The sequence below is a fragment of the Leptonychotes weddellii genome, chromosome 3 (genome assembly GCF_054177405.1).
Source record: "Leptonychotes weddellii isolate Sample4059 chromosome 3, ASM5417740v2, whole genome shotgun sequence".
NCBI classification, from domain to species: domain Eukaryota; kingdom Metazoa; phylum Chordata; class Mammalia; order Carnivora; family Phocidae; genus Leptonychotes; species Leptonychotes weddellii.
Genome location: NC_138371.1, coordinates 143,142,962 through 143,153,293, shown reverse-complemented (window position 1 = coordinate 143,153,293; position 10,332 = coordinate 143,142,962). Strand labels below are relative to the sequence as shown.

The window sequence follows — 10,332 nt, the reverse complement described above, 5'->3', positions numbered from 1 at the left end:
AGCGACTGCCTTCGGCTCAGGTCATGATCCCAGGGTCCTGGGATCGAGTCCCGCATCGGGCTCCCTGCTCTGCGGGGAGCCTGCTTCTCCCTCTCCCACTCCCCCTGCTTGTGTTCCCTCTCTCGCTGTGTCTCTCTCTGTCAAATAAATAAATAAAATCTTAAAAAAAAAAAAAAAAAAGAAATTTCAACCATGATCTCTACTCACAACCCATGATGAAAGCTTAATTACCTAGATTCAATTAACTGTGAAAGAAGCAAGGAAATACTGAGGTGAGAAGCCATGTGACTAGTTAAAATATCTGTAAATGTATTAATATATAAAAAAGAAAATGAATATGGGGGAACAATTAGAGGTATCAGCTACAGCCCAGCATGTGCTTAACATTTCCATCAGCTTTCCTGGTGCTAAGTAATCACCCATGCCTTCAGAAAGTTTAGAGTTTAGTGTGGAACAAGACAACTAAATAAGCCATCATATTACAGTGTAATGAATCTTGTAATAGTGTTAAATATAGTCCAAGTTGCTTTGAAGGGCCAGTAAGAACAGGGGCCAGTATGTTTTTTGGCAGAGGAAAAACTTGTCTAACCATATTATTTTATCATAAACACATGATAGTACTCTGTGAGTATTTGCTGGATGAGTTAGCTTTCATTAGACCCATTAACAAGCATGCCATAATTCTTTGTTTTTACATTGAGTCATTTTGATCATAGATTCTCAGAACATGTAGAAAAAACAAGTTATGAATGGTTATTCAACTTCTTAACCAGAAAATAATTCTTTATGGTATTTGTTAATATGTCCTCTAAGTCCTGCTTTAACTTCAGCTACTTTTCAAAAATGTATTCTTACTAATTATTCTAAGCCCTCAGGGCATTTTGTATATTTCTCTAATAGAGACACATTATATTGTGATATACTTATTAGCTCTTTGTATCTATGTTTCCCTTGCTAGAGCGTGGCCAACTCAAGATGAAGCTGTATCCTATTCATCTTTATTTTCTAGCATATGTCCCAGTAGATAACATAGTAAATACTTAGTAACTAAAAATGCTCAAACAATTTGTAAAAGCTTCATCTTTCACAGCTGTGAAAGGTCTAACATGTTCTTCTGCTTGCAAGCTAACAAATTAGTCCACAGGAGCCCAGAAATCTCTAGAAGAGAACAGAGCTCACAAAGCAATCTTACCCGTTCCTCCAAATAGCCATGAAGCAACATGAGGGCTTGGTATCCCCTGCATGTACAGGAGTTGAGGCATAGAAGAACCCCAAAGTTGGGGAAACTTGGAGTTTATATAGGGCAGCTGGCTCATCTGTTCCTCTGCACCTCAGGAGAGTGAGAGAGAGACCCTTGCTATGGAATACAAAGAAATCCTCTCCAACCTTCTCCGTAGGACCTATTTTTAGCTTTTCTCCATCACCCTGGAATGTAAACCCATGGCTTCCAGGGGTAAGGATACTTTAAGTCCTTCCAGAGCAATACATTGTGTGCCTTCTAAGGTAACCTTGTCATTCAGTCATCCTTTAACCCAGGAGCTAATGTTCTTTGCTCAGAAAGTCTTTATGTGGGGGAATGTGAAAAATAGTTTCCCAACCTAGTTGGTAAAGTTCAAAATACGAACCATTTGTGAGGTGGTTTTAGTTTTCTAAAGCTTTAGAAATGAAATCTAACTAACCCTATATATATGTTGGCTGTTAAGTCATTTGAAGCTATGTTCTTGTTATCCCTTTTCCAGTTTCAAGATTTCCAGTCCCTTCTACTTTCAATTAAAGAGGCATCTAGAGTTCTTTTTTTTTTTTTTTTTTTTTTGTAGAACTCATTATGATTATTGAGGTGTCAGTATGAATTTTTTAAAGAAGGAATTAGCCCATAAATAAATACATTTAACTTGAACTTGCTGAGAAAAAACATTTATTAAATACCATGATCTAGGTAAGAACCTGGTATTGAAACAGACTGGTTTATCTGCATCAAACATGTCTAGTTAGACTACTTTCAACCTGTATAATTGTTTTGAGAGGGAGAGAGCAATTACACATTTTTTCCTCTTTAATTTTTTATTATGTTCAGTTAACCAACATAGATTACAACATTAGTTTTTGATGTAGTGTTCAATGATTCATTAGTTGTGTTTAACACCCAGTGCTCCTCACCACACGTGTCCTCTACCCATCACACTGTTACCCCATCCCCCCTCCCTTCTGTAACCCTCACTTTGTTTCCTGGAGTCCAGAGTCTCTCATGGTTTGTCTCCCTCTTTGATTTCTTCCCATTCGGTTTTCCCTCCCTTCCCCTGTGGACCTCTGCGCTGTTCCTTATGAAAACAGTATGGAGGTTCCTCAAGATGTTAAAAATAGAGCTACCCTATGATCCAGCAATTGCACTAGGTATTTATTCCAAAGATACAAATGTAGTGAAAGGAAGGGGCACATGCACCTCAATGTTCATAGCAGCAATATCCACAATAGCCAAACTGTGGAAGGAGTTGAGATGTCCTTCAACAGATGAATGGATAAAGAAAATGTAGTCCTCTTTTTTATTTCCATCACTGCAAGTATTTTGAGCCCATGGTCTTTTAAAAATTATCTTACATTTCTTCCCAACTTTGATTTTTTTTTTTTTTTTGAGCTTATAGTTCAGCAGAGATGGAACATGCAGTAAGTTACTAGTACATTACAGTGTGGTAAATGCTATTCCAACATAGAAAATGGGCTTTCCTATCAGACTGCAAGGTCAAGGGTGATCTCCTAGCAAGAGCAATGCTTGAATAGAAGTTGAAAGGTAGACTAGGATTTAACACTAGAACACAAACACGGTCCATCAGAGTTCTTTGTCACTCTCTCACGGAATGGCCTTTCCTCCAATTTACAATACCACATTGCACATCACCATCGGAGACCTCCACAGACTAGCTCTTACTGTCCACATTTCCAGCAACCTCTATTCAGGATTACTAGGTATTGTTTAAGAAAACCAAGGCTTTTCTCTACTGCTCTCCTTTTTTTCTTAGCCCTCATTAAAATCCTCCATAATGTCCATTCACAGCAATGCAGGCTTTTTCTAGCAAGCAGCTTGAAACTCTTCCAGCCTCTACCCATCAACCAATTCCAAAGCTGCTTCTGCATTGTAGCTCTTTGTTAAAGCAGCACCACCATGTCTCCATTACCAGTTTCTTAGTCCGTTCAGGCTGCTATAACAGAATACCATAGATTAGGTGGTACAAAGAACAGAAATGCACTTCTCTTCTGGAGGCTGGGAAGTCTAAGACCAAGGTGCCCCATATTGTGTCTGAGTCTCCTTCCGGCTTCATAGATGGCGGTCTTCTCACTATGTTCTCACATGCTGGAAGGAACAAGGGAGCCCTTGGGGACGTCTGATTTTTTTTTTTTTTTTAATTTTTAAATTCCAATAAAGTGAACATATAGTGTTATATTGTCAGGTATATAATATAGGTAGGGATTCATAATTTACATTACTCTGTATGCATCATGGTAAGTGTACTAATAACCCCTGTCACCTATCTCACCCATCCCCTCACCTACCTCCCATCTGGTAACCATCTGTTTGTTCTCTATAGTCAAGAGTCTGTTTTTTGGCTTATCTTCCCCCCCCACCCACTCCCCGCCTTTTTTTGTGTGTGTGTGATGATTTTTTTTTATTTTTTTTAATTTTTATTAACCTATATCATTTGTTTCGGGGTGCAGGTCTGTGATTCATCAGTCTTACACAATTCACAGCACTCACCATAGTACCTACCCTCCCCAATGTCCATCACCCAACTACCCCATCCCTTCCACCCCCGCTTCCAGTCCAGCAACCCTCAGTTTGTTTCCTGAGATTAAGAGTCTCTCATGGTTTGTTACCCTCTCTGGTTTCATCTTGTTTCATTTTTCCCTCCCTTCCCCTATGATCCTCTGTCTTGTTTCTCAAATTCCTCATATCAGTGGGATCATATGATACTTGTCTTTCTCTGATTGACTTATTTCACTTAGCATAATACTCTTTAGTTCCATCCACGTTGTTGCAAATGGCAAGATTTCATTCTTTTTATGGCTGCATAATATTCCATTATATATATACACCACATCTTCTTTATCCATTCATCTGTTGATGGACATCTTGGCTCTTTCCATAGTTTGGCTATTGTGGACATTGCTGCTATAAACATTGGGGTGCATGTACCCCTTCAGATCCCTACATTTGTATCTTTGGGGTAAATACCCAGTAGTACAATTGCTGGATCGTATGGTAGCTCTATTTTCAACTTTTTGAGGAAACTCCATACTGTTTTCCAGAGTGGCTGCACCAGCTTGCATTCCCACCGACAGTGTAGGAGGGTTCCCCTTCCACAGAAGTTGCTGTGGCTGAGGTTGAAGAGGTTGCTACCTGTGCTCTCCTTTAGGATTTTGATGGACTCCTGTCTCACATTTAGGTCTTTCATCCATTTTGAGTCTATTTTTGTGTGTGGTGTAAGGAAATGGTCCAGTTTCATTCTTCTGCATGTAACTGTCCAATTATCCCAGCACCATTTATTGAAGAGACTCTTTTTTCCATTGGACGTTCTTTCCTGCTTTATCGAAGATTAGTTGACCATAGAGTTGAGGGTCCATTTCTGGGCTCTCTATTCTGTTCCATTGATCTATGTGTCTGTTTTTGTGCCGGTACCATACTATCTTGATGATGACAGCTTTGTAATAGAGCTTGAAGTCCGGAATTGTGATGCCACCAGCTTTGCTTTTCTTTTTCAACATTCCTCAGGCTATTTGGGGTCTTTTCTGGTTCCATACAAATTTTAGGATTATTTGTTCCATTTCTTTGAAAAAAGTGGATGGTATTTTGATAGGGATTACATTGAATGTGTAGATTGCTCTAGGTAGCATAGACATTTACACAGTATTTATTCTTCCAATCCAAGAGCATGGAACGTTTTTCCATTTCTTTGTGTCTTCTTCAATTTCTTTCATGAGTATTCTTGACACTCTGTTCTTAAGTCCAGTACTTTTTTTTAATGGTCATTTAAATTCTCTATCAGGTATATTATCTCCATTTTTGCTTAGCATGCTTGCTGTGTTTTTGTTTTTGTTTTTTTTGTTTTTTTTTTTTTGTCCTTTCATTTGGGACATATTCCTGTCTCCTCATTTTATCTAACTTTGTGTCTGTTTCTATGTGTTAGGAAAGTCTGCTACATTTCCTGGTCTTGAAAGCCGTGACCATATGAAGAAGAGGTCCTATAATGCCCTGCAGTGCAATGTCACCTCTTCACCAGAACCTGGTGTTTCAGGTATGTCTCCTATGTGGGTTGCATGTACCCCACTATAGTGGCTGAGCTGCTTTTGCCTTTAGTCCAGTCATCTGCACTGACTTGCTGCTTGTTGTGGGTATGGTTTGGTCTTGTTTTGTTAGTGGACCAGGCTGGGGTCACCTAGGTGTTGAGTTGAATAGACTAGGTGTTTGCCAGAGATGCAGTATCATGGAACTGTAGGGCATTTTCCCTGTGCTGTCCCCTGAGAAGGTTTTGTTGTTGGGCAGGTCCTGCCATCAGACCAGATGTCTGCCCCAGTCCACTGCTGAATCTCCAGTAGGACTGGCATCTGTGGTTATATTTTACTCTCCTTGGGAGGGGGAGAGGGGTCACTTTGGTGCTAGTCCCTGTCTGGGCTGCTTACATATTTCCATACTTGTGGCACTACTTTGAATGGCCTCTAGCCAAAGGTATATTGAAGGGGTCAAGTTTGCAGGAGAATGTGAGGATAGGGTGTGGTGATCGAGGTCTGTTGTGAGAGGTGAACTGGTGCTGCTTTAGAAAACTGGGGTGGGGTGGGTTGGGGTGAGGCTTGTTTGCAGGAAAGTGTGAGGGCAGTGTCCTTTGCCAGCCGGATAGATGAAATGAAGCCCCATGAATCTCCCAGGGCCTGTTTGCTGTGCTAAGGCTGGGGACTTGTGTCCTCTTGCTCTCCTGGCTCTCCAAGAGTAGAGCCTACTGATTTTTACATTTCCAGGTGTGAAATCCCACTGATTGTGAGAATTCACAAAATTATGCCCCTCTGGTCTTAATGTGGTCCCTGTGCCTGGGGTGCTTGGTATGGGGTCTATCTTTCCCCCCTTTTTGCACCCATGGTCTCCCTCCCTCTGGTAGACCATCCCAGTGGTCCATTTAGCTCCAGACCATGTCTTTGCCCTTCCTACTATTTACTGTTTCTCTACATTTTTAGCTGTGGAAGGTCTGTTCTGCCAGTCTTTGGGTTATTTTCTGGGTTATTTATACTATGTGGGTGTTACCTAGTTGTATCCATGGGATGAGGTGAGCTTAGAGTCCTCCTACTCTTCTGTTTTTCCCCATAAGTACAGGGATGCATTCTGTGGGTCCTTTTTTATAAGGGTGTGAATTCCATTCATCAGATCTCTGCCCTTATGACCTAATGGCCTCCCAAAGGCCCTACCTCAAATCCTATTACATTGGGGATTAGATTTCAGCACATGAATTTTGGAGGAACACAGACATTCAGTCTATCGCAATTATAAATTAGTTTTAAATTTATATGAAGACTTTTGGCCAATTTTTACTTGTTCATGCATTAGAAACTTCCTAATGATAGCAATCATAGTACAATAGGTAGTACAGTTATGTTGTATAGTTGTTGCTGTGTATGGAATTAGTAATATATTTCAAAATATGGATGTATTACTGAATTATAAATATGCATCTTCATTTTTATGTATAGATCAAAAGAGCATTACAGGAACCACACTTAAAAATGGAACAGTTACTTCAAAATGAACTTGAAAATGCATTAAAAGTAGAGGCAGGTGGCGAATGGGCAAAATGGGTGAAGGAGGATGGGAAATGCAGGCTTCTAGTTATGGAATGAATAAGTCATGGGAATAAAAGGCACATCATAGGGAATATAGTCAATAACATTGTCATAATGTATGGTGACAGATGGTAGCTACGCATGTGGTGAGCCTAGCATGACGTGTAGAAATGTTGAATCTGTTGCACCTGAACCTAATGTAACATTGTATGTCTACTATACGCAAATAAAAATCATTAAAATATATTTTCTATGATATACTTAATTGCCAGAAACAGATATTGTATAATCTGTCACTTCTGTGATGTTTCCAATATATTCTTATTCCTTTTACCAGTGCTATTAAGTGGATTGACCACTCTATACAGAGTATCATTTCTCACCTTTCTCAGTGTTTGAATTAATTGAACTTCAGGGATAGCTTATATTACATTTCCAATTTAAAATAAATATGTTGATCTAACCTAACTTCTTTCTATTTCATTAGTTTAACAATACCAAATAACACATTGTTTTCTTAGTTTTTTTGAGTAATTTGTAGAAATGTAGTTATTATTGGGTCTTCTAAGTGTTTTAGAGTAAGTTATGAAGCATACTTTCAATACAAAATGTGAGTATATGAAGAAATTTTTTATTTAAATTGAAAATATTTGTATTTAAGTATCAGTGAAGATTTAGTCAATAAACCTTCAGGTAGCTCCAAAGCTAATGTTTAATAAGCAGGACTCTTAAATCTACCAATGCTATAAATCTTCTTGGTTAGCTTAGAAAGCATAGAATGTGTTTCCTTTCACTTGTTCACCAGTAGTGGATTAGAAAACCTAGCTGTGCAAATCACTGCTAGTTCTGTCATTAAGACATCAGAAATATCACTTTATCTCCATTTGCCTAAGTGAGAGGACATTAACCATATCTTCTAAGCTCCATTAATAGCACAGAAATATGTACCATTGTACTTTAGGGGAAAAATCCATTTGATATACATTTTGTAACTATCTTTCAGCAGGGAAGAAAAAGAACCAGAACTCTATGCAATCTTACCACTTTTAAAAAGTTTCTAAATTCCAGGGTGCCTGGGTGGCTCAGTCGGTTGAGCATCTGCCTTCAGCTCAGGTCATGATCGCAGGGTCCTAGGATTGAGCCCCAATTGGGCTCCCTGCTCTGCGGGGGCCTGCTGCTCCCTCTCCCTGTGCTCCTCCCCCTGCTTGTGCTCTCTTTCTCTGTCAAATAAATAAAATCTTTAAAAAAATATATTTTTTTTAATTCTAAATTCCATCTATAGAGAAGTAAGCAAACACATAGGGATTTATATCTAGATGTACTGTCCAAGCATCACTAGTCTATCACATATGCAGGATCTCATAAAATGGGTTTTGCTAGAATAAGTGTATGTATGTTACATGTTTTTACAAAGTTGAGTGTGATTGATTTTATAATTTTTATAAAAAGGCTATGCATACTGGAATTCAAAATTGTTCAAATAAGATTATGAATTTTGTAAATTTTTGTCAAATAGTGGAGTTTTGGGCAACTCCATTTACCTCTGAAGGCCACTAAAAGTTTACTTTTACTAAAGCTATAAATAATAGATTTTACTATTAATGCAGAAACAGATTGAGATTAAAGCCCAATTATTTTCAGGGATACCGTCCACTTGGTGACTAGCAATGATTAAAAAAAAAAAATCTACCAAACTATTTCATCTTGAGGGTTCTCTACCACGTTTCTACACATGCATCCGGGTGTGTGTGCGTGCTTGTAAACATGCATACCTATACCTATATTCAAAACTACGCAGTGCATAAATGTAAAGGAATAAAACAAATGTATGTATGTATCTTAAATTTTTATGGAGGTTAGTTGACCTACAATGTTAGTTTCAGGTGCACAGCATAGTGATTCTATAATTCTGGGCATTATGCGATGTTCACTGTAAGTATTAACATCTGCCACCATATATTACAATATTATTGACTATATTCCCTATGTTGTACTTTTTATCTTCATGGCTTGTTTTATAACTGGAAATTTGTACCTCTTAATCCCCTTCATATATTTTGCCCATTCCGCAACCCTCTCTTTTCTGGAAACTACCAGTTTGATCCATTTATGAGTAAAATCATACAGTATTTGTCCTTGACCTGTTTCACTTAGCGTAATATTCTCTAGATCCATCCAAGTTGTCACATATGGCAAGATTGCATTCTTTTTTATGGCTCAGTAATATTCCATTATATATGTATATCACATCTTTATTCATTCCTCTGTTGATGGGATGCTTAGGTTGCCTCCATATTTTGGCTGTTGTGAATAATGCTGCAGTGAACACAGGGGTGCATTATCTTCTTGAATTAGCGTGTTTTTTTGGGTAAATAACCATCTGTGGAATAACGGAATTGTATTTCTCTTTTTAATTTTGAGGAACCACCGTACTGTTTTCATAGTACTTACACCAATTCCCATTTTCACCAACAGTTGCATGATGGTTCCCTTTTCTCCACATCCTTGTCAACTCTTGGTATTTCTTATCTTTTTGATACTAGCCATTCTAACAAATGTGATATCCTTGTGGTTTTCATTTGGGTTTCCCTCGTGAGTGATGTTGAGCATCTTTCATGTGTCTTTGGCCATCGGTATGTTTTCCTTAGAAAAACATTTATTTTTGGTCTTTTGCACATTTTAATTTTTTTATTTGTGTGTATCTGTGTTCAGGTGTAGGAGTTCTTTATATTTGGGACTTTAACACCTTATCAGATCTATCATTTACAAGTATCTCTTCCCATTCAGGAGGTTGCCTTTTCATTTTGTTGGTTTCCTTAGTTGTGCAAAAGCTTTTTAATTTGGAGAAGTCCCAATAGCTAATTTTTGCTTTTGTTTTCCTTGCCCAAAGAGCTAGATCCATAAATATGTCGCTACGGGTGATGTCCAAGAGATTACTGCCTAGGTTTTCTTTTAGGAGTTTTATGGTTTCAGGTCTCACATTTAGGTCTCTGATCTATTTTGAGTTATTGTTGTGTATGGTGTGAGAAGGTGGTCCATGTCCTTCCTTTGCATGTAGCTGTGAAGTTTTCCTAGCCCCATTTTTGAAGAGACGGTCTTTGCCCCATCATATATTCCTGTTTACTTTGTCATGGATTAATTGACTAAGTATAGGTTTATTTCTATTCTGATCTGTTGATCTGTTGGGTCTGTTTTTGTGCCAGTACAATACTGTCTTGATTGCTATAGTTTTTCAGTATATCCTGAAATCTGGGATTATGATACCTCCAGCTTTGTTCTTAAGATTACTTTGGCTACTCAGGGCCTTTTGTGGTTCCATACAGATCTTAGGATTATTTTGGTTCTGTGAAAATACAATTGGTATTTTGATTAGAAATGCCTTAAACCTGTAGATCGCTTTGGGTAGTATGGACATCTTAATAATTTTCCAGTCAATGAGCACAAATAATATTTCTATGTCAACTTCAGTTTCTTTGATCAATGTCCTATAGTTTTCAGAGTATAGGTCTCTTACCT

At 38.2% G+C, this 10,332-nt stretch overlaps 1 long non-coding RNA gene across 1 annotated transcript in view; it reads left to right on the top strand.

The window, feature by feature from the left end:
- Positions 1-5,280, top strand: part of LOC115940774 (uncharacterized) — a 22,496-nt gene extending 17,216 nt beyond the window's left edge. The window contains exon 3 of the long non-coding RNA XR_004075508.2: positions 5,178-5,280. This is a non-coding gene — a long non-coding RNA (uncharacterized LOC115940774). The remainder of the gene's footprint in view (positions 1-5,177) is intronic.
- Positions 5,281-10,332: the final 5,052 nt, after the last annotated feature.